The 26,870-nt window shown below is 31.1% G+C and overlaps 1 long non-coding RNA gene across 1 annotated transcript in view; it reads left to right on the plus strand.

The window, feature by feature from the left end:
• Nucleotides 1–5,309: 5,309 nt before the first annotated feature.
• Nucleotides 5,310–26,870, plus strand: part of LOC129969291 (uncharacterized) — a 65,461-nt gene continuing 43,900 nt past the window's right edge. The window contains exon 1 of the long non-coding RNA XR_008784487.1: nt 5,310–5,473. This is a non-coding gene — a long non-coding RNA (uncharacterized LOC129969291). The remainder of the gene's footprint in view (nt 5,474–26,870) is intronic.

The raw sequence follows: 26,870 nt of genomic DNA on the forward strand, positions 1-26,870 counted from the left end.
AAGAAGCAGTCGCTCAACCAAATTACCGGTTCGAGTTTCTAAAATTTATTTTTCATACAAAACCTAATGAATTCTAAATATTTCATCAAATTTTATCAACATTCACCCGCCTCATTTTTACGAGAAGTCTTAAAAGCACTACTTCACTTTATATTCTTTATTGGGGAAAAAAATGGTTTCTCCTGTCTCAACTACCTATATCGGTTTCTCTAGTTTTTATTTCATATATATGTTCACTGTTCATGATTTCTGAATATTTCCTGAAATGTCGCCGCCCTCCTTATTTACCCTCAATTTCGAGTGAAATCTCATAAATACTATTTCAATGTACATTACTTATGGGGGAACATGGTTACAGAGTTTTTGAATTATATTCATTGTATTGATTTCTTGAATTTTTATTTCTATAAAATTTTATAACTCCTGAATACATCTTCAATCATCTACTGCACCCATAACCAAATCGTCCCCCATTTTCGAGATATATCATAAAATGAAACGGACACAGCTCTCAGCTTGAACATTGATATCGATTTCACAAATAAATTTTCGCTATTTTACAAGTTTAGTTAATCGGCTTATTTGGAAATCTCAATGGTTATTGTAGAAGTATTATTTCTACTAATAATAAAGATTACTGTGTTCGTGTTGACTCTCAACAGGCCAGATCCTTTAATCTACTACTAATAAATTTGGCACCCATACTATGTAGCGCTAAGTAATGATTATTATGAGGTCCCTCTTGTAATAACTAACCAATATGTTTCACATTTCATACTAGTTTTAACTTAATCAACATGTTAATGATTTTTTTAGTTTAATATTTTATTTCAATAACTTTGAAAAAATGGATGCTTTTATTCTTTGACGTGTGTTCAATGGAAATTGTGATTGAAGTAGTACATTTCTTGAAAAATGATCCATAATTATTAATTAAGGATTTTCTTATTTGTCAATAAAAGCATTTAATCATTGCAGTAGGTTATAGAGAAACAATTAACTCAAACAAACAAAAAAAACTTCAATAGGTTTTTGTATAGTTATATATATATATATATATATATATATATATATATATATATATATATATATATATATATATATATATATATATTGTTGCGAAATTTCCGGGGTGCGTTTGGATAGTGGAAGTTATATGGTGTAAAGAACGCTCAATCACCAGGCGGCAGTAGAAAAAAAAACAACGACGTTTATTTACACGAAGACACACAGGACAGCACAAAGACGACAACTATATATTGCACAGAAGACGATTATCTTCAGCCGATACGTGCAGCAACAACAGCAGTATATAACAAGACTCTCTACTGCAGACAGTAGCGCACAGCTTAGTTCAGCACTAGCTTGACTCCGTCGCTGCTCCGCTTATCCCTAGAAGACCAGTTCTTCACCGTCGCTTTCGACTACTCTCCGACTCCACTGGTCCACGACTGCCCGGCAGCTGCGGGTGCTTCCTTTTATAGGTCTCAGGAGGCGGGTCTAGAAGCCTCTCAACCAATCAGGAACGTTCGAGACGTAACTCGATTCTTACTGGACGGATCGGGAAAATTCTCGATGTTTCGGGTATAATCTATTTTGGCTCCAAAGTCGCCAAATTCGTCGCCAAGCTCTGGGATCTCCTATGGAACCCACTATGCTGGGAAGCCGCATCAAGGATTCGTAACAATATATATATATATATATATATATATATATATATATATATATATATATATATATAGAGAGAGAGAGAGAGAGAGAGAGAGAGTAAGAGAGAGTTCTTTGTTAAAATAAAATTATATTTTTGTTTAAAAAAAGCCATCCTTATAGCCCAAATCGACTTAATTATTATTTAACAGAATTGGACAAGTAGAATGTTTCAATCAGTTGAATGCATCATTAATATTTCCATATACTATGAATAAGAAATTAGTCATTTTTGATTAATTTAACGATTTCAGCATTGTTGTTCTAAAATTTCTTAGTTCAAATTCATAGATTTGGACGAAAAAATATATTTTTAATAAACTGGTAAAATGATCTTTTTACAAATTTATTTGGTCCACATTTTCACCGTCGGAAATCCGAAACTGAATCCACGTGCCTTAGCTTAACATTAGCATTTTTTATTTATTTTTTATCTATTTTTTTCATATACAGTAACAAAACATCCCCTTCCACTTCAAATAAATTTTCTCTACATACCTGTTCTAAATGAGTTTATTTGTATGCTGTGTTTGAATGAAAGGGTTAGTTTGAAGTCAAGGATGACTCCAAGGTAGTTAGCTTCTGGACATCAGTTGATGTTTCTCATTTAAAAAAAAATAGCCAGAAAATAAGGAAAGGGCCTTGAGTGTCCTTCAAGAAAGACAACTAATTTGGTCTTAATGACGTATATTGTTAACGCACCATTTGTAGAACCAGTTTGCAATAATATAAATAAAGCCTTGGTATAACACTATTCTGCTTTAAAATGAATCAGAAAATGCTTGTTAATGATGTTATGTTTCCCACAGTGCAAAATGGAATTGGTATAAATAATATTAAAATCACAGTTTGTTTGCATCGTTCTTAAGAATATTTGTCACGATCTAAAAAAAAAAAAAATTATTCTAAAGTTTTTTTTACCCTTAGACTGCCATTTTCTTTCCTTTGTTTTGGAAGCCTTTTTAAAACTGAGTCTGAATTTCTATGAATTTTGACCTTTTCAGCAAAAATGAGTTAGGTTGACTTTGTTGAAGTCAATCTTACTTGAGCACAGTTATATTATGGGAGGGGTTTTGGAAGAGTGGGGCATATGTACCCCTCTCATACTACAAGCTGGGATCATTAGGTCCCACTAGTTTTCTCGGCTAGAGAAAAAAACATCATACTAACTTTTTTTTTTTTTTTTTTTTTTTTTTTTAGGATTGTTTGTTTGTTCTTACAATGCCTATAAATTATACCATGCATGATAAAGTGAAAAACATAGTTTGGAAAAATAGAAATTTTGTACATGGTACAGAAAGTTTTTTTTTTTTCTTTCCATAGCTTCTATTGAACTCTGAATTAGTGAGACAATATTCAATGAATTTTAAAATTGACAAAATCTCATCGGTATTTATATTTTGTCTCGTGAAATATTTGCACCCATTTGATAATCTAACTATTAAAGCAGATTCATTTGTGAGAGGGGAAAAAAATCTTTCTCTGGGAAAATATGTTCGAAATGTTTTTTTAGATTATGGATGTAAAGCAAAGGAGAAATATATAATCGGCAACATTTAGTGAATATATTTATGAAGAAATTAGAAATGAAATTTCAGAATCGAACTGCAGTTTCGAATATAAAATATTTCGACATATCTAATTTTTACTGTGATCTGTCAGTTTCGAATTAATAAAAAAGCTCCATTTTTCAAACAAAATAGGACTGGGTCGGTTAGAATGTCTCCACTTCAGCACCAGTGGGCTATGGATTCGAAATCTATTTGCAATTAGGATCCACCGTGTATATGGATCAAATACGTGTTAAATCTGACCTCATGGATCGCTGATGTGGTGTGGTAATTTTGAAGGTATTACTACCTCAAGTGCCTTTCTCGTCATTTGACGGCGACTCGAAATTACGTAAATGACCAAAAATAATCCTTCTGTTGCTTTAAAATGGGACATTGAAATAATTTAAATAAACCCATAGTGTAATGTCCTGATCTAGACTGATCAAATAACGAAGCAGAATTTCCAGACAATTCTTTATTTTACAGCCCTATATATACAAAGAACAATTTGTTCTAATCTTGGTTAAATAAATAGCTATTTACACCTGTAGTAGGAGATACAACAGTCCAAATCGAAGGTTTTTCTTGAAACTCAGTTCTTCATCTCGTCAACATGACCATTCCAGGGGTAGTTTCTCAGACTCCGAACTCGTGGGCGTAGTCCAACAGTTCCTGCAATTAGTTTCTCCTTTCCTCTCTCTAAAAATAAAAAATAAAAATTTTAAAAAATCGTGCTTTATTTCGGCGACAATCTCCGCCTATTAATTTACATTGGTCATTTGAGCTCTCCTTCGGCCAATCGGGGTTCAGCCATAGAGAAATATCTAGCATCCAGATGTTTGGACACCTCTTTCTCTTTGAAGGTACTATTAATACCTCTGAGCCGAGGAATTCCATATGTGGTCTTTCATTGTAATCGCTAATAAACAGATGCGAGACCACCCAGGTGAAAAGATCCACCATCTGGCTATCCCGAGGAGTTTAGTAAGTAACAGCGACGACACAATGAATCAGTACAACACAATGTCTTATCAGTACTGGGAAACGGGGAATGTTACACATAGGAACATGAGAGAATAGCATGTTGAGGCTTCTATAGCTTTCAAGTTTCAGAAGTGGACAGCTATCCACTGTTTCAGTCTAACGTTTAAATAAAATTTTTGTTGGACTCTTCGTCTAAATTTAAATGAAAATCGACATCAGGATTGTCGATATTTCATTTGAAGTCTTTTTATTGCCGCTAACAGCATAGGATAATTGGAACTTTGGGAATAGGAATAACAACATAGGAACTTTGTTACAAGATTTTCACGACCTTGCATGGCATTCAGAATAAACGAGTAATGTCGTGGAGATATCGCACAAAATCTTGAGCTAATACGAATTAACTAAGAATAGGGAGTATAAATGCTTTAATTCAAATCAATTTTTTAAAAAAATCTAGTGTAACCAAAGTCAATTAAAACCATAATCCTATTAAACATTAACTGAATAATCTCACATTCTGCATATAATATTAATGTTGAAAGTTATAAAGAATTAAAATGATGAAAAACTAAATAAACAATAATCCAATTCATTGATTCATTCCTTTAATGACATCAAGATGGTACGTTATCTTTTAGACATTTTACTCTATAATAATTTCTCTTTAAAAATATCCTATATCAGAAAGCAAAATTCTGAAAGGTATAAGAAACTCAGCAGAAAACTTATTTTTCTGTATGAAACCAGAATTTGGCAATAACTCTTTCTGCTCTAAGAAACTATAGAAACAAACAACCAACGACAGATTTTCTCCAGCTGTCATCTCTCATTTATCACCATCTATCTCACACAGAACCTCCCTCCCCCCCCCAAAAAAATATCATCATTAGACTCTTCCATCCCACTCGGACACGTGCTAATAAAGACACCGAACGAAACAAAAGAAATGACACCCTGTCACAGCTACAATAAAGAAGGGGGAAAAAAATCGCCACTTGTCAGACGATACGAAATCGTATCGCACTGATTTGAAAAATTCCTTCCTACATTCAAGAACCGGAAGGCAGGCATTTCGTTGGCTTCATCCTTCCCCTAATCTCCATCTCTGCTCAGGAGATTTACTCCACTAATTCACCTGTCGACACGGATATCCCTCGTCATCTTATCTCTCACCGAGGCGAGGGTGTCACCGTGGTGGCTCGTTTTTCATCGTCTCCGACGCGTCGGTAAGTGGATTTCGTGTAAAAAGATACCCATCTTCAAAGCTGCTTCCGCCCCCCAGATCTTAATCTTGTTGCATGCTAATCAACAGTTCACCTTTCATTATTAGTGATCCGAGCACTCACACCGTGGGTGGCTAAGGTTGGCTGATTTTGGCGTTCGTTGGCGATAAGGGGTTGGTTTGTAAATTATGATTTTAACTTCTGGTATACAGAATGGAATTGTTAAAAAATTTTATATCGAGATTTTGGTGAATTTTTACATTTTAAGGTGTATGTACACACTTGAAACTTCGAAAATCGTTCAAAATATCGAACATTTTTTTATTGCTTAATAATGTTCTCTGATCCTTTAGCTTTCAAACGATACCAAGATGTTGTCAATATTCGAAATATTTCTCGAGTTATGATTATTTTTCTTGAGGGGCTTTCATTAAAAATTCTAGTTTCGGTGTTTTTAAAACTCATTTTATGAAGAATGATATTTTTCCACTATGTTACTTCATTCAAACAATCATAACTCAACAAGAAATGAAACAAATACAGTTATTTATATATGAAAATAATCTGTATGAAATAGCGGATGTTTTGTGCCTCAATCAAAGTTCTATTTATAGAAATAAATTTTTAATAGTTGTTTAAAAGTTAAAATTACAGAAAAAATCTCGCTTTTTCTACTCATCGTTGATGAAAAATTTGTTTAAAAAAAAACTATACATTTTTATTACTTGTTTGAGGCAGAAAACATGAAGACTAATATTAGGCATCATTTCCAACTAGAAAGGTGTGTCTGTACAAATTAGAATTTAAGATATCATGTTTCAAAAAATAGGCTAATTAGCTCATTAAATATTATTTAATTAATGAATAATGAGTGTAATATGGTTTTTTCTCACTTAAATGAGGTTAATCATATATTAATAACCTACTGTGAAAAAACTGGAGTTTTAAAGTTAAAATTAAAAAAAAAATCTTCACGTGTGTACGTACACTTTAAGTGAAATTTTCATAAATATGTACTGGAAAAAAAATCCTAGCAAGCTTTATTTATGAAATTTTATCAATAAAATTGTAAATTGCATTAAATTTAGAACCATTTTTTTTTTTACTTTCTTGTATACGAAGTATAGAGAAAGTATAATTAATAATCATTAAAAAATTCGTACTTGATGTTTTAATGAATCTTCACTTTTGAGACGCCCCCCCCCCTGACTTAGAAAAACACGTTTTTCGAAAATGTTCGTTTGTCTGTCTATGACAAATATAACTCAAAAACGCTTCGAGCTACACGGTTGAAATTTAGTATATGGTCTTTATACCGAATTTGCAGATTTCTGTCAAATTTTAAGTAAAATCAGCATAGAAGTCTGTCTATCTGGCTGTTTGAAAACAAGCTAGCACGATAATTACAAAACGAAGAGAGCTATACAGATAAAATTCGATACAGAATTATCAACTATAGTGTGCATACTGTAATGTCTTGATCTAGACTGATCAAATAACGAAGCAGAATTTCCAGACAATTCTTTATTTTACAGCCCTATATATATAAAGAACAACTTGTTCTAATCTTGGTTAAATAAATAGCTATTTACACCTGTAGTAGGAGACACAACAGTCAAAGTCGAAGGTTTATCTTGAAACTCAGTTCTCCATCAATACGGAGAAACAACACCACAGGGAACTAACAGGTTGTTAGTCAACGCGACCACTCCAGGGCTAGTGCTCGGACTCCGAACTCGTGGGCATAGTCCAACAGTTTCTTCTTTTTCCCTAAAAAAATCTCCGTACTTTATTTCGGCGACCTCCGCCTCTTAATTTACATTGGTCATTTGAGCTCTCTTTCGGCCAATCGGGGTTCAGCAATATGCTCCCTCAGCGGCGTCAGTCGGTCGTGGGAAGGTCCTTTGTGTGATGCACCTTTCATAACTGACTATTCTGGAACACGGAGTCATCATATCTTTTCACAATGAGAAACATTTAGCATTCAGATGTTTGGACGCCCCTTTTCTCTTTGAAGGTACTCTCAATATCTTTTGGACGAAGAATTCCCACATGTGGTCTTTCACTGTAGATGCTAATGAACAGATACAAGTCCACCCAGGTGAAAAGATCCACCATCTGGCTATCTCGAGGAGTTTAGTAAGTAACAGCGACGACACAGCTGGCTGTAAAGGTCTTATCAGTACTGGGAAACGAGGAATGTTACAACACCTATTAAAATTTGAGCCAAAACCAACAAGGGATTGATCGTCTGTCAGTCTGTACTTTGCGAAATATGCAAACGCAATAATTTAAAAACGCAATGACTTAAACATATGAAATTTCGTACATGATTTTCTGACTTTAGTGCGTAGTTTTATGTCAAATTTTTGTTTCAATTTATTGGGAAGAACGCATTTGAAACCCAAATACGATTTACGCATACTTTTGGCTGCATGCCAGGGTCACACGATAGATTCAGCAAAAATGATAAATTCACGCCAAAGGTTAATATTTTGTAACTATCGTACACCAGTGCCATGCAGGGCGTAGGTAACATCTTTATTAGAGAGTATGCGAGAAAGTTTTGTGAAGACTACCTGAACTGGTTTCTTTTTTCGTAAACAAAATATACAAAAACAAAATATTACAATCGTCAAAAAAAAAAAAAAAATCGAAATTTTGATAAATCGTCACATTTTAGACTTCTCTGATTTCGAAAATCATATTTTTGATATTTTCTGTCTGTCTGTGAACACGATAATACAAAAAAAATGTTTTAAGCTAGACGGATGAAATTTAGTATATGATCTTTACACCAAATCAACCGATTATTATCAAAATGTGAACGAAATTTATAAAGAGGAAATCGCACTGTCCGGCTGCCCAAGCATAGGGAAATAGGAAACTGCAAAAGATATCAGAGATTTAGGATGTAAATTCTAAATTGGAGCCAGATCCGTCAAAAACTTATACTTTCTGATGTTCGTTTGTCTTTCTGTATTTTCGCGTTTATTTAAATTCATTTCTCAGGAATGTAATGAATTAAATAAATGAAATTCGGTGCTGTGATTTCGTGACTGCAATTCGGTATGTGATTAACTCTGCGACAGATTGTGGTTACAGTTTATCTAAAAAAAAAGGTTTACAGTATACATATTGGATTTTCTGATATTTGTGTATCAACCCCATACCAGAGATGAATCGCTAAAGATTACACTCTAAATTTTTGTAAAAAAGAACCCAAAATTCACACCAAAAATCTGTAATTCGTAACTATTGTTGTTGTTGTTTCTTATGGCACTTGCCACGGACAAGCCCGCTGTTCAAAGACAGCCGATTTAAGCCTAAGGGGGAGCGCCTCTTGTTTTTTATCGTAGAGCCAACTTGGGCCAAGACTAAGATTTGACTACTCACGCATCACTCATTCGTTTGCACAACCCCTTTTTACAGGAGGGCACATTCATTCATCTCACAGATAGAACAGGAAGAACAACCATGCCCAAACCGGGACTCGAACCCTGGACGCCCAGATCACGGGGAGAAGTGGTACCCCTATGGCAGGACGTCGGCATTCGTAACTATAGCTCGCTAATGCAGTACAATTATTACATAAATACTAGTTTACTTTACTACATAACGAAGCACACTACTCTCAGGTGTGGAATTCCGAAAATAAAAATCTGAACACTCATGGTATTTACGGCCTTGCCTAAGGCCTACAATTTTATACATAGATAGGACGATAACACCTTTATTAAGATAATAAGTGGGAAAGTTTTATGGAGACCACTTCCAGTTTTCTGTCCATCCATATGTTTATGAAACCCAAATTGCTAGATAAGGGAAATTTAGCATGAGATTGTAACACTTAAATTGTATACTTGTATTAAATTTTGGATGCTATCTTTCAACGAGAAAAGGACTACAATTTATATCTAATCCTCGTCGCAATATTAAGAATCTAATCTACAAAACACGTCAAAAAAGATTACTATAGAAGCAGAAGAGATTATAAAAGTACTAGAAGATATTTTTTGGTAAGAGCGGAAGGGTAATTGCGAAATGGATAAGGGAGGTGCTAAATTCTGCTTTTGGTGTGCGGGCTATTGAAATATGAAAAAGAAACCTTAAAGTAAAACCATAAGGTTTTCCGTTGAAAACTCTCCTTTTGTATACTAATTACCAAAAAATTTAAAAGAATATTCTTAACAGCCTTTTAACTCTGGAATTTCGGAGGGTGTTACTATCTGATATATTTTTTTCCATTTTTATTTAAATATATTTTATTCTTGCATTTACTATATACTCTTATTTGGACAATTTTATCATATTTTATTGTAAATTTCTTACTGAAAATATGATTTTGTATTCTATAATAATTTTTGCTTTAATTATTAATTATAGTCAAGGCTGTGGTTTTCGTGTCAATATTTTTCTACTTTTTTTAAATACTGTCGTGTAGTTACTGGTTTTATGATGTTGCGTTTATTTTTGTAACATGTATATCTTACGAATCTTCTCTGCCTCTTTTCATGCGCCGTGCACCATTTTGGATAGGTAGGTGAATCAGTAAGAGTTAAATCTCTACTAATAATAACGATAAATGCATGTGTGTGTGTGCGTGTGTGTGTGTGTGTAAGCACTCTACAAAAAGACCGTTTGAATGACAGCTACCAAATTTCCTCATATATACCTTGGAAAATGGAAATTTGTACATCATTTTTAAAATTTTAATTAATTAAAAATTAATCTGAATTTTCAAGTTTTTCCAAAATATGGTTACTCAAAAATAAATTTTACATCATTCCAAAATTTAAAAAATTATCTTTTTAATTATGACAATTTAATAGTCGTGCGAATTTTTCTGGATTTTGACAATCTTTAATTAGTTTCCGGAGGGTGGCATTCTTTTTTCGCTTCTCCCCTATTTATTCCTCAAAAAAAAAAAAAAAAAAAAAAGACATAAATCCATCCATATCCCCTCCCTCCCTTAATTTTTTGGGTTTTTTTTTTTTTTTTTTTTTTTTTTGACATATTTTAAGACACTTTTGAAAATTGCGATCACAAAAGTGCACATTTTACACGTTTTGTTTTTAGCATTATAGTGTTCAAGGTGTCTTTTCGTGTCAAATCAAAGGCATTCTACCATTTTGTAACTAACTTTCCCCCCTGTACCTTGTAACATTTTCGAGATTGTAAATTCTAATTTTATTTTTAACCACCAAGTGGTGCTGTAACCGATCTCACCGTTGCACATAGTTATTTTACTATATCTAGAAACTAAGTACCTGGCTATTGTTGTCCCTATTCTCAAGTGAATATGGGGTAGAAAGACTGGAATATGGAAAACATAAAATTCGAAATTTTCCATTTAAAGCCTTGAACAGTGAATAGTTTTGATACAAAATATAAACAATTCTTTTAAATCATAAAAGACAATTTCAAAAGTTATAATATAATAATGGTTTAGTTTGGCTATGCGATTTTAAATTGATTTTCAGGCTTGGTTCATCTGTCTTCTGTTCGTCTGGTTTGATTGCTTCAGCCGTTGCATTCGTGCTAAAGAATTATCCACACATCACTAAATGTACAAAAAGAATATTTGTCGTTTGATTCTCTTGTATGACATATGCCACTTCTTTATTCTATCGGAAGTATTAGAAGTTGATATAGATGAGAATTTACCATAATTGAGTATTATATATGGAATATCATATGCCATAATAGGTCAAGGGGCTATGTGAAACTGAACAGTGCTTCCTCAGTAGGTAGAAAAATATTGTAGGTTGAATTACCACCACTCCAGTGACGGAATATAACATTTGTGAGAGAGATTGAGTTGCAGCTGATGAAAGAAGTCGTTGTTTCGGCCTTGACCATTAAATCTCTGTCTTCAGTTTCCAGGTACATTTGTAATGAGGATTCATCATAATACTCTGGATACCTAGGAAAGGCGAGGAGTGGAACCTTCGTGGTTATGTGTTATGCCAATTTCTTATAGTGATAGTTTCTCTTTCGCTCCTTTTTTTGATGAGCAAATTAATAGACAGAATGTCAGTTTAAAAACACCAGGCTTAAATAATAGAAACTATTGTTCGAAACTGGATACCTTTTTTTTTTTTTATCATTGTCGATTTAAATTCACAACAAAACGTTTCCTTTGAATATAATGACAAAAAATTATATGAAGTTGAACATGGCCTTTAAAAGTGTTCATTACAATTCACATTCGAATAATAATGTATATCAAAATTATGTAGAAGTATTGGGCTAGACTAGTGAATAAAATAAAAGATATTCACTTGTCTAGTCTAGTCTTTTTATTTGCTTTCGAATCCTTAGAAATAAAACATACTTCTATGTTTACGATACATCAAAACAAATTGTTTGCTCTCTTGAAAGATATAAATTTGAAACTGCAGGCAGTTGCACTTTAAAATAAATTATCCGAAGAGATTTTCAGATACAATAAGACGAGATTTATATTTGGCTTCGTAATACATTCAAGTGAATCGAATATGCATTTAAGCCTCTTATGAGAGATCAGATTCGAAATTTGATGTAGTGTGTATTTAAGCTTCTTCTAATAGACTGATTGGGTCCATAATTCGATAAGATTTGTGTTTAAGTTTCCCATATGCTGATTGAATTCAAAATTTGATATGATATGTGTTAAAGCCTCTTCCAATAGTCTGATTAGATCCATAATTTGATTTTGTGTGTACCTAAGCCTCTTACAACAAATTGATTGGATTCAAATCTGATATAAATTTACAATTACGTGTTGACACGCCAGCATACAAAATTTTATTTGTGTTGTTGGTTGAGTTTTTCAATTATTGTTTATACAATAATTGAATATAATATACACGGACAATCAGACTATCTTTTAATGTATTTAGTCCAAAATTAGCCACATGTCTTCAATTTTGATGCTAAATTCATATAAAATTCAACAATGTAGATCGATCTCTTTTTCTTTTTTCTTTTTTTGAGATATATGCACGAAATAGAGCAATAGACTATCAGACTGTAATAGATCAATAATCTGTTATGATTGGGCTCAAAATCTGACACAAATCAAGGCACTGGACTATTTTACAGATCCCGAAATGCTAAAAATTGCAAACTGTCGCCAAATTGGCGACTGGTAGTTCGGCTTTGGCGATTTTGGTGTCATCTAAAAATAGCCAAGTAAACTAGGAAATTCAATCATCTTGGCATTATATATAATAGAGCTGGACGATCTTAACAAAATTTCAACATGTAAATCTTGCCGTTTTAGGCGTAATTTGAAAATCGTCAAGGGCCGTAAAGATAAAAAAGAACCCAGATCTATAATTCTAGTAATAAATGAATCGGTTCAAACTTCATACAATCTAGCTCGATGTGTTTCTTGAGTTATAGTGCCTATATATATGCACATCTATACTTATAATAAAGCTCAATGTGTGTGTGTGTGTGTGTGTTGGCGCTCTACAGGCCAGGTCATTTGACCTACAGCTACCAAATTCGGTACATGTATATCTTAAAGGTCGGGAATGTGCACCTGGGGTCCTTTTTTAAATTTTTAATTAGAATTGTAATTATTTTTAATTATTAATTAAAAACTAACTTTCCCGCCAAAAGATCTTCATTTCCCCATCGCCAAATGCGTAAGGCTTCAGTTTTTTTCCCACGCTAATGAGGCTAGGCTTAACATTTTTCAGCCGATTATTTTAAACGATTCATTTTATTTTCTTAGTGTTGGATGCATTTAAAATGAAACATTGTTAATGAATCGATCCGCTCATGATGAATCTAAGAAAATTTTGTTGACAAATTCTTGAGATAATACGTAAATTGAAAAGGATATTCTTTAGTGCCCATAAAGTTTAAACGCTGAGTGACTCTATTTTCATTAATAAGATTATAAAAAAATTCTTTGTTTCAGTAAAAAATATTATTATATTAATTGCAGATTAATTCTTTGCACTTTAATTTAAAACATAAATTCTACGGGAGCTAACAGAAAAAGAGAGAGATACATATTACGTTATGACTGAAGGTCTTTATGATATTCTGAGTGAATGATATGACTATCAAAATTTGAAGTTTTAAAATATTTTGATGAAGCAGCTATTAAAGTAGTAATTGCATAAAATATTTAATTATTAAAATTTTAACGAACATTAAGATTGGCAAATCGGCTGATAGCCAAAGGCTGCTAGTTACAAATAAAGAAGCTTTTCTTAAGTAGATTTAGCTCAAAATTCGATAGCAATCAACAATATTACCAGAAAGATCAGATACCAAATTTCACTTGGCTACAATGTGATGTTTTGGAGCTATTGCTCATGAACCTCTCAGCAGATGTACATTATTCGAGAGATGAATTTTTCTGGACTCAAAAGGAACTAAAACAAGAAATTCAAAAAAGCAATCTTGCCACGATAAAGGTTAAAGTTTCCTTGTCAAATTTATAGAAGACTAGTTGTCTTTGGCGACCAAATAGTTCGCCGGAAATATCGATTGTCTTTCATTTCATTTAAATATATCGTGCGTAATTCGAGGATTTCTCTCAACAAATCACTTTTAAGCATAAAATCTTAATAGATATTAAACTGTGTTATTTTAATACTTATAAATGTTCTGTTAATTAGGTGTGTGAACATTCCAATTCACGAACATCATAGTGTCTTCAAAAACATCGAATAATTCATCTTTTAATTGCACGTCATTTCCTGCGATAATATAGTTTCCTTATCTGATTTACATGTAAACTGTGTAGTTAACAGGTGGAATTTCCCTTCCTTAGCTTTCAACAATGAAAGAAAATCACGCGATAAAATATTTGATGAAATAAGGAAAAAGATTTGAATTGCAGTGCAATAAGGGAATCTACTGCTGTAAATTAAGTTTCAAAAAAATCAAAAAGTTTCTAACATTCCGGAAAAATTGCAGGACAACTAAATTAGCGTCATTAAAAAGGGTGGGGTGGGGGGGAGCTTAGGTTTGCGTAAGAATTATTTAGAAATGTTACAATATCGTGAATTCTTCATGTGTTTGTATGAAAAGAAACTCTACACTCACACTGAAAGTAAATATGTTATTTTTGATTCTAGTCATTTTTATTTCCTAATATACATAATATAAAGAAAGTACAGGAATTGTCAAAGAATTCGAACTTGAGATTTTGACGAATCTGCACGTTTTAGAGCTCCCTGATTCCGAAAAAATACATATTTCGAAAATGTTCGTCCGTCTGTCTATGACAAAGATAACTCAAGAACACTTAGGGGCTAGGTGGATGAAATTTGGCATACAATCTTTACACCAAATTTGCTGATTCCCATCAGGTTTTGAGTAAAATTTGTTCAGAGGATGGCCATCTGTCCAGCTATTCGAATATAAGTTCTATGATAACTACAAAGGGAAGAGAACTAGATAGATGAAATTCGGTACACAGATTTAATATCTGTAGTGTAGATAGATACCTATAAAATTTTGAGCCAAATCCAACAAAAAGTTTACTGTCTGTTTATTTGTACTTTCAGAAACATGTGAACGTGAGACTCAAAAATGCAATGACTTATATATTGTAATGTCTTGATCTAGACTGATCAAATAACGAAGCAGAATTTCCAGACAATTCTTTATTTTACAGCCCTATATATACAAAAGAACAACTTGTTCTAATCTTGGTTAAATAAATAGTTATTTACACCTGCAGTAAGAGATACAACAGTCGAAGTCGAAGGTTTATCTTGAAACTCAGTTGGTTCTCCGACTCCGAACTTGTGGGTGTAGTCCAACAGTCTGACTGGAATTCGCTTCTTCTCCTCTTCTAAAAAAATCTCATCACTTTATTTTTTTTTTTTTTTTTTACATTTTTAGAAACATTTAGCATCCAGATGTTTGGACACTCCTTTCTCTTTCAAGGTTCGATCAATACCTCTCGAAGGAGGAATTCCACATGTGGTCTTTCACTGTAGTCGCTAGTGAACAGATGCGAGACCACCCAAGTGAAAAGATCCACCATCTGGCTATCTCGAGGAGTTTAGTATTTAACAGCGTTAAATACTAAACAGCTGGCTGTAAATATCTTATCAGTACTGGGAAACGGGGAATGTCACAATATATATATCAAATTCAGTATGCGATTTCACATCTACGAATGTAGTTTTATGTTAAATTTTTATTCCAGTCAGCTGGAAAAATCCTGTCTAAAACACAAATTCTATTTTCGGACACTATTAACCGCATGCCAGGGAGTAATCGCCAAAAATACTCGCCAAGATTGGCATGATAGTTTTATTAAAAATGCTAAATTCACGCCAAAGGTAAATATTGCTTAACTATTACATGTCAATGCCATGTAAGACGTTCTTTGAGATAACACCTTTGTTAGAGAGCATGCAAGAAAGTTTTGAGAAACCATTCCCGCTGGTTTACAATGGCATTAATCAGCTGTTTAAACAAAAAGAATGGTGGTGAGGATTTTGAATTGAATGAAATTATATTCATCGACTTTCTTGCGGAATAAATTTACCTCATATCTACATAAATTATAATTAAAATTAATAAGTGATATAATATGGAAATTATAAAAGAAGCTAAAACTTATTTTACCATTTCCAACACATATTAGAATCCAGTAGCAATTCGATATTTAATTACAAAAGTCTCCATTTCTGAAAAATTACACTGGAAATTAATTAAAAAGGGAAAGAGGTGAAATCAATCTAATTCCTTTTCAAAACAATTGTTCCCTCTGCTAACGCGATGCTTTTGAATGCGCCGACAAACGCCCCCGCGAAAACTGATCTTGGACTTAAAAGATCATCATTTCCGATTGTTCATTTGTATCCTCAAGTCAATTAACCCAAAACCAATTCATCTGGCTATCCAATATCCAAGCAGAGCCGTTAATTTATTGCCCATCCGTTCAATAGGTGGCGACGTTATCGCTGTACGCACCCCCTCCCCTTTTCGTTTTAAAAGCATGGGGGTTAATGAACGTCCACCCCCCAAACTGAACACCAACCACTTTTTCCTTCCCCTCTTATTCACTGCGGAGGTTGGTGACCGTGGGAAAGTAAAAACGAATAATAAAATAAAAACGAGAAATGGGGGTGGTCAGAGAAACGAGGGGTTGTTCAGGGGGTAGAATGATCGATTTATTTATCGATCGGCATTGATCCCCTCATGATTAGGCGTATGGGGATCGGGGAGTAAACTCGGTTTGGATGGCAGATTTTGCCACCGCCTATTCGGCAGCTGGCAATAAATAAATGTTCTGTCCCGGGGTCTGATTCCCTATCGGGTTATAATCCCCCAGAGTGCAGAGAAGCAGGCCGAATTTTGGGCAGAATACAGGGAAAAGATGAAAGAGGGTCTGGTATTTTTATCTGAGATAAGGTCCCGTGAAATATGGCCTCTGCGGATCTTCTGAAAGAGTGTTTTTGACACCGAATTGACATGTTTGTTGTCCATTGTGCGGTGATGATGTTGTATTATGTTGTCTTCTTTAAGGAAGAGAAAAATATAGAGGGGTCAGTCATAGAAATCATTGTGTAATAGATTGCAAATATATAAATCAGACATTATCGTCATACATTTTATTTTTAAAAAAGAAATGAATAGCTATTATTGTATAGACATTGAGAGGAGGATTGCTAATGTCAGCAATGGAAACTATTTTTCCATTATCTTTCAAAAGAATATTTAAAAATAGTAATACATATATAAACATTGAAAAATGGATTGCTAATGTCTATAATGGATTGTCTAAATCGAAAACTATTCTTCTATTATCTTTCAAAAAATATTTAGAAATAGTAATATTTATACAGATATTGAGAAATGGATTGCTAAAATTGGAAACTATTCTTCCGTTATCTTTAAAAAAATATTTAGAAATAATAATATATATATAGACACATAGTAAGAAGTAGATTGTCATTGTCTATAATGAATTATTAATATCGAAATCAGAAACTATTCTTCCATTATCTTTCATTAATTATTCAGAAGTGATAATATACAGAGACCTTGACAAGCGAATTTCTACTATTTATGATAGATAGCGTAAATAAATAATTTCGTTCATTTTTTAAAAAAAATATTTAATGAATTTTTATTAAATTTTAAATTTTTAGTATTTAAATACTTTTTATTAATTATTTATTATTAAAAATATATAATAATATGTAGACTTTGAGACATGTGTTCTAATGTCAAAAATCTTATGATAATAATGTGCTACGTAAATCAGAAATTATTCTTTCCACTTTTTTAACGAATTACTTGATAATTTTGCTTATACCTTTAAATAGAAGAGTATGTTTATTATGTCAATGACTAATATCGAAGATGGATGATTCTATCAAAAACTTTTCTTTCCATCTCTTTTGTAATATAAGGGGTGATTATTAAACTACTCTTCTTATATGTGACCCCCTGAGGAAACATACAGTTCAAAGGAAAGGAATAAAATTTGAATGATTATATTGTTACGTGTTGAAGAATAATGTGAGCTCTAACAGTTAAGGTTATAGTCACAAAATTTCAGAATTCGATTGGCAAAATTATTATTTTTTTTCAAGGAAACTTGATTTTCACAGTAAAAAGGTTAAAAAAGAATTGGAGCGGTATTATTAGTACGAAAATAATTTTTCACTTGTGAGGATCACGTTTCTATGAAAAAATAATGAGTGTTGCCTTTTGAACATTTTGAAAATTTTTCGTTTTTTTTTTACCGTAATTTTATTTTGCATCATTCTTGAATACCTTCCGCATAGCACAAGTATTAAAAAAATTTTCTGTAACTCTATGCTCAATAGAATGTTATAAATCGGAAAAATCTATTTATAATCAACCTGTATTTGGGGATAACAATATATAGACTACGTAGTATAAGTTTCTGATGCCAAAAGTGTTTTTGAAAACTCACTTCTGGTCATGATTTACCACAACCAAATCAAAAGTTACGACTCTGCTTAAATCAGGCTTAGAATCTGTTATTGAATGAAAGTTTCATAAATTTTCTGTACTATAGATTTTTCCTAATTTCTACTCATTTTAAGTTAGTCTACTTGGGTGCATTAAAGGACCAGACACAGAAGCTGCTTTTGAAAGCTTTAAGTCATTAGCAATAATTAATCTAAAAGATAAAACACTTAGGCACACTTGGGTACCTCAAGTATACTGAAGACTGACATATTGAATGAAATTCTAAAAATTCTTTCTAAATAGAATAATTCATATGTCTAGGGCTTAAACTATGGATTTATATAGCTTTTAGTTAAATTTTTGGGAAAAATATTTTTTTTTTCTCTTTCTCTCTCTGTCTGTATCTTTTATAGAATTTTAGGTTATTATGGAAAAATTCACCATCAGAAAGCATTAATCGAATTCATTTTACGTAAGAAATGGAGAAAAGGTTTAAAATCTTTCAAAGTAGTATATATTAATCTTTGCCACCCAGTTTTTCATCAGCGTGAATAGAAAGAATCTTTTTTTTTATTTTTTATTTATTTATTTATTTTATTGTAAAATGATAAAAGTTTTAAGAAATCTTCTGTTTCAAGCCATTGTAGATTTCAAAGCCACTTTCAGAATTTATTTTCACTGTCACTGCAGAAGAGAATGCTGCTTGATACACATCTTTAATCCTCTTCAATGCATGCTGGGATTCGTTTAGTGCGAGTTCAAAAAAATCATAGTTGCATCGCTGCATAAGATAATGAAAACAGTGGCAGATTTCCGACGAGGCAGCTGCTTAGGGCTCACCGTGAAGGGAGCACCGAAGGCAGGTGTTATTTAACTTAGTTGCCAAATAAATAAATTCGAAAAAATACAAATTCTACGAATTATAAAATGTAATAGAATTACACTGTGTGTTTACATACAATATTTTATTTTTTTATTAAATACATAAAAATATAATTAATTATTTATGTATTACGTTTTAGAAAATCAATTATTCATTGAACTGGTTTTACTGTATACCCTAACAGCCTTTTAAAATAATTATTTGTAATACTATATTTGTTAGAAGTTGATTATTAATTTATATTTCATTATAATACTTTTATAAAATAATTATATTTCATTATAATAATTTTTTATTTCATTTATTCATCATTTTCTATGGCACATTGTATTCTCTCTGTGATTTTGTAGATCCGCCGTTAATCCATAATTTAATCCATCGTTTTCTAATAATGATGGTTATTTTTTTTTTACTTTAGTCCTTTTCCCATGGCGTGAATATCAAAAAATGAATTAATAAAAACTGATATAATTTTCATAAAGTTACTAAAATAATAAATTAAACAATTATCATGTTTATTAAGTTAAAAATGCGTTAAAAATTAAGACTAAATTCATCAGATATTAAAAGAGAGATACCCCATAATACACTCTACTTAAGTCACAAAATGCTTAAATCCGCCATTGAGAATCCTAGATGGATTCATTAGCGCCAAAATTTGTTATTATCTGTTCAACCAAATATTTCGAAATATTTCTAAATTTCATTCAATATGTTTATCGCTTAAATAAAATTTTTGACTAGCCTAAATATCCAACTTATTTAAGATTTTCTTTGAAGACGAATGGGTCATGTTTGGGGACCATTATGTAGCATTTACAAGATGAGTCAGCCCGAGACTGATAATATCACAAAAGGATGAGTCCCTTACACCAAAAGAGAATCTAAAGAAATTCAACGAACCACGAAGAACATGATGTAGATTCATGAATCGCTGTAGATGACGAATCGTCCAGATATGACATCACAATAACAAATGATTCTATTGTTCGAGTTCCCGTTTACGTCATCAGATCTGTTTTATAGCTTTAAATCAAATAGTTTTATTGAAGGGATCAAATGTTGCTTTTAAATTATGAGACATGAATGATTTGTTTACTGTCCTTTGGGAAAATACGAAGAGCAAGAAAAGGAGATATATATTCAAGACAATGAATTCGATTCGGATTGCAAATCAGAATGATGGAATCATGACATCGATTGAAAATGCTTTTATTTTTATTCTTTTACATGGAATGTAAAATATAAAGTATTGTAACTATCAAAAATTTTTAACTGGAGATTTTGACAAATTATTTCGCTTCAGACATCTCTAAATCCAAAAAACACATTTTTGGAATTATGACTGTCTTCTTTGTACGCGATGACTTCAAAATGCTGTGAGCTGAACGGAAGCAATTTGGCATATGATTTTAATACAAAATTTGGCAGAAATCTGTTTAGAGAAAATAGCTCGTCCAAATGATAACTCCAATGATATCCAACATGATAATTACAAAACGAATAGAATTAGATGAAAAAAACTTATTACATAGATTTAACATCTAAAATTCATCCAAATTTTGGCCTAAATCTATCAAACAGTTGATTATCAAACAATTTGGCATATGATTTTAATACAAAATTTGGCAGAAATCTGTTTAGAGAAAATAGCTCGTCCAAATGATAACTCCAATGATATCCAACATGATAATTACAAAACGAATAGAATTAGATGAAAAAAACTTATTACATAGATTTAACATCTAAAATCCATCCAAATTTTGGCCTAAATCTATCAAACAGTTGATCGTCAGTCGGTCTCCACTTTGCATGTATTAGACGGAATAACTCAAAAATTAAATGACTTAAATAAATTAAATTTAGAGTCTGATTTTGTGATTAAATTTTAGCCCAGTGGGAATCTTGGTTTTAGTTTGTCAAAAAAAAAGGTATTTAAAGCACATATTCGGTTTTCCAGTATTGTGTGTTAATCGCCTCGTTATGAATGGAAATGGTAGGATGTTCTTCAGAAAAAATGACGCAAATACTTCAGGCATACAAATAGTTACTAAGAAACGCTTTCATGTCACCATAAATGAAGAATTTTTGCTAAGCTGGCTGTTTATCAAAATTCGTTCATGGAAAAAAAATCTTTTTTTTCTTATAATAGATATTGTGAATTTAATAGTTACATAGCAAGCAAATATGATGCCGCAATCACATTATAAATATTATTGCAAAAGTATCTAACTCTTGGTTGCTTGTTATTTTAAGCTATGCTCATCTTTTTGATTGTTTTTTTTTCCATGAAGCAATTTAAAGTTTGTGTAACATAAAATAAATTGAAAAATTATAAATTCAAATTACATTTATTTTAAAATGTGATGCACATTGGAGCATCCACAAAAACGAAAGAAAAATATTAAATTCTTACTTAACCCTTTGAAAGGCCATTTTTTTCTAGTCATATTATGTTAAAATATTTTTAGTCTTGAAATTAGAATAAGAAAAGGGATTCATTTAGCTTATTAGATAAATTTAATTTGATTAATTAATTAATTTGGCCAATTAATAATTAAGTGACAAAACAAGACACATCATTTTGTGTGAGATAAAGAACTGAAGCATCTAAGTTTCTGTCTTTCTAAAAAAATTTGTCAGAACTTAAGCCAATCTACATAATTTCATACAAAGATAAATAAATTTGGTGAGAAGCATACTTCCCACGGCCTTAAAAAGGGCTAAGAAGAATTGTTTTTTAAAAAGATGTTGCCAACAAAATTAATGTGAAAAGAAATAAAATCTATTAATAATAAATATTTATAAAAAAAATTAAACACTGCGCGTGCTATAATTCAGCCACTACATGAGCTTTCAAAATATCCGTTGAATTCTAGAATTAAATTGATGCAATGAGTAACTGAATGAATCGCTGACTCACTTAATTACACCTGAATAAATTACGCCGACTGTAAAGTCACGGATTGTTTCCATTATAAAACTATTTCAAAACATCCGATTAGATTCTTTTTTTTAACTAATTTTGTTACAAAAAACACTTTTTATGCACAATTGTTACACGAAATGTTTTCAAAAGCTAAAATTTAAAGAAATGGAAAAATTCATTTACTTTTGCAGATTTTAGTTTTTTCAAATCATAACCAATATTCCTCGACCTTGAATAAAAAAAATATGTGATTGACAAAAAAAAAAAAAAAAAAAAAAAACCTGAAAAAAAAAACCTGTCTGGCACAACAACGTTGCAGTCACTGTATTTAATTGTAAATTATTTTTAATTCTGGTAGAATTTTCATTTTATACATTCTCTGTAGATTAAAAAAAAAAAAAATTCTCTGAGAATTAAACCAGTTTTTTTTACGTTCTCTAGTCTGCTACCATGGCAACATCTATTCTTCTGTAAGAAATATTTTCTTGTCTTTAAATGGTCATGTAATTTCAAGGGAGTAAAACTCCACCAAGTAGTTGAATGAAAGCTAAAAAGGACCAAAGAAATGAACATGGACCTTGATTTTTTTTTTAAATAGCTTATTCGAGAATTAGCCATTGAATTTTTTTTTCTTTGGGTATTTTTTTATTCATTAGCTTACATTTTGACTTTTTTCATATTTTATAAAGAGGATTACTCTTCAATTTAATGTAATTAGAAAGACAAATTATACAACTTAGATTCTATTTTTTTAAGTAAATGTCATTTAAATTTTAAAACCGACCGAAATAAAAGTAATTCATTCGCATTTCATTTATAAGAAAACAAAGTCCACTCAATCAACTTTAACTCCACATTGCTCTTTTTATATTTTGCTTCGTATGGTATTAAAAGAGAATTATGGATTTTTCTTGTATTTTGGATCTCTATTTTTTATCCTATTCAAAATCTGATAAACTACAATTTTGCTTTAATATGTTTGCTCGTTTTATATTTTACTTCGTATGGTATTAAAAGAGAATCGAACTTGTATTTTGGATCTCCATTTTTTAAAAATCCTATTCAATATCTAATAAAATACAATTTGGCTCCTATGTGTTTGCTCATTTTATATTTTACTTCGTATGGTATTAAAAGAGAATCGAACTTGTATTTTGGATCTCCATTTTTTAAAAATCCTATTCAATATCTAATAAAATACAATTTGGCTCCTATGTGTTTGCTCATTTTATATTTTACTTCGTATGGTTTTAAAAGAGAATCGAACTTGTATTTTGGATCTCCATTTTTTAAAAATCCTATTCAATATCTAATAAAATACAATTTGGCTCTAATGTGTTTGATCATTTTATATTTTGCTTCGTATGGTTTTAAAAGAGAATCGAACTTGTATTTTGGACCTCCATTTTTTAAAAATCCTATTCAATATCTAATAAAATACAATTTGGCTCCTATGTGTTTGCTCATTTTATATTTTACTTCGTATGGTTTTAAAAGAGAATCGAACTTGTATTTTGGATCTCCATTTTTTAAAAATCCTATTCAATATCTAATAAAATACAATTTGGCTCTAATGTGTTTGATCATTTTATATTTTACTTCGTATGGTTTTAAAAGAGAATCGAACTTGTATTTTGGATCTCCATTTTTTAAAAATCCTATTCAATATCTAATAAAATACAATTTGGCTCTAATGTGTTTGATCATTTTATATTTTACTTCGTATGGTATTAAAAGAGAATCGAACTTGTATTTTGGATCTCCATTTTTTAAAAATCCTATTCAATATCTAATAAAATACAATTTGGCTCCTATGTGTTTGCTCATTTTATATTTTACTTCGTATGGTATTAAAAGAGAATCGAACTTGTATTTTGGATCCCCATTTTTTAAAAATCCTATTCAATATCTAATAAAATACAATTTGGCTCTAATGTGTTTGATCATTTTATATTTTGCTTCGTATGGTTTTAAAAGAGAATCGAACTTGTATTTTGGATCTCCATTTTTTAAAAATCCTATTCAATATCTAATAAAATACAATTTGGCTCTAATGTGTTTGATCATTTTATATTTTGCTTCGTATGGTATTAAAAGAGAATCGAACTTGTATTTTGGATCTCCATTTTTTAAAAATCCTATTCAATATCTAATAAAATACAATTTGGCTCCTATGTGTTTGCTCATTTTATATTTTACTTCGTATGGTTTTAAAAGAGAATCGAACTTGTATTTTGGATCTCCATTTTTTAAAAATCCTATTCAATATCTAATAAAATACAATTTGGCTCTAATGTGTTTGATCATTTTATATTTTACTTCGTATGGTTTTAAAAGAGAATCGAACTTGTATTTTGGATCTCCATTTTTTAAAAATCCTATTCAATATCTAATAAAATACAATTTGGCTCCTATGTGTTTGCTCATTTTATATTTTACTTCGTATGGTTTTAAAAGAGAATCGAACTTGTATTTTGGATCTCCATTTTTTAAAAATCCTATTCAATATCTAATAAAATACAATTTGGCTCCTATGTGTTTGCTCATTTTATATTTTACTTCGTATGGTTTTAAAGGAGAATCGAACTTGTGTTTTGGATCTCCCTTTTTATCCTATTCAAAATCTGATAAATTACGATTTTGTTCTAATCTGTAATAATCATACACAGGGGTGAAGTAAGGATTAAATGAGTACCAGCGCCTTTAGATTAATGATTTTTATAGCAATTTAATTTTTTTAAAATCTTTTTTACTTTATTCCCAGCTAACATTTTCTATTATAAGATGTCATTAGACTGAATAGTGAACATTCCTTCTCAATCATTATTAAATATTTTATTTATTATTAGTATTAAAGGCCAATTCAGTACGCAAAACAAAACTTCAGATTATAATGTCAGGGTCACGGTGGCCTGGGTGCATATTAAATTCGTCGGGACTAAATGTTATTTCTCTGGTGTAGCGTGGAAATTCAAAGAGAGGGAACTGGCTCAGATGCCAAACACGTCCTCTAATCAAACTTCAAAATTAACAAATCGCAATTTTATGAATTTCGGATTAATTGTTGTAGTAAGTCGCCACAGAAGACCAGCTCGTTCATTGGGAATATTGGCTACATTTGATTTCAGATAAACCGTTTAGATATAACTTCATGTCCATGATTCCTCCAAATTATCTGACATTAATTCCGTCGAATTTTAATTGTCTTACTTAAGTTCAGCTTATTGTGTACATGAAGCTTTCTAATGAGACAAGTTCTATGATATCATGGAGCTATTAAAAGTATAAATGTGCGATTCATTTATCGTATAAATTTCTTTGTATTGTAGCTTTATTTTATTCGTCTCATAAATTACATAATACTGAACAGAATCCATTTTCTTTCAATAATATTAGAAAATCATATGATCATATGATGAAATAAAGAAAAGGCTTAAACTTCCGGACAACAATGTAATGGATTGTTGGAAATTGGATAAATATATTTTTAAAAAATTACCAAAACGCAGCAAAAATTTGCGAGATTATTAAATACACATTCATCTTTATAATAAATAGAGATATAACACTTGCGATTTTTTTTTTTTCATTTTACATAAGGCAACAGCAAAGAACTGTATTAAAATAAAGTGAAAATACAAATAACTAAATCAATTTTTTAAAAAAAACCTGCATTATAATTTCTTACAAAAAGTGTCGCACAGAAGCCATTTTATCATAAAATGCATGCTTTAGAGTTGATACCTTCTTGCATAACTAAACCCAGTAACTACACAGAAAGATATCGTAAAGAGTTTTGGCAAGAGTTTGTCAATAAAGGAAGAAACAAACGAAAATATCAGCGAATGGCTTCGGGGCAAGAAACAAACTCCTGTACGATAAACTAAATGAAAGGTTATTAACTGAATGCGGGGGATTTTCTCCAATGTGAAAAGTTTTTCGAGATCTACTTGTAAGTTCTCAAGAGACTTGAAATAAAGGGATCGACCATTGAATTTGAAATGTTTTCTTGAACAAACGACACTGAGAAATCGTGTCGTTTTGTAGTAAACAAGATGTTAAGACAGTAAAAATGCGTAAATTGTTGTAAAGTGTAATCTTTGTTTATAAAGATCAATGCTTGTTTATGTTTTTTTTTATATAAATTTATGTTTCTGTTCACTTTTGATGAAATGTGGCAAGCATGCTCTTCAAAAAAGAGGAAAGCCATAATATGTTTTTTTAAATTGAAAAATAACTAAAAATTTGTTAATGAAAAATTAATTAATTCTTCATATATATTTTCTAAAAATATATCACAACAATTATTTTTATTAATTTTAAAACTCAAAAACTTACATTTCTAGCTTGATATCAATTTCATTTTCAAAACTTTTTCTAAAATTTCAATAATTTTTTTTAAAAATTAGTTCGATAGTCATTTGAGCAATTAATTCTTTCTTCTGAAGAAATTCAAATTAATTCATTTTTTTATCAAACTATTTAATTTCATTCTTTTTTTCCCCCTTTACAAAATTAATATTAAAAATTGCTTTCGTTGGACATCAACACTGCCACTTTTATTTCTTAACTAGCCCCCTTTGTCAATGAGCTCGTCATTTGACCGCAGTTCAAAATTACGAGGTCCGTCCCAAAATAGCCCTAGTGTTGCTTTGCAACGGGACGTTAATATA

The sequence above is a fragment of the Argiope bruennichi genome, chromosome 5 (assembly GCF_947563725.1).
Source record: "Argiope bruennichi chromosome 5, qqArgBrue1.1, whole genome shotgun sequence".
Lineage (NCBI taxonomy): Eukaryota > Metazoa > Arthropoda > Arachnida > Araneae > Araneidae > Argiope > Argiope bruennichi.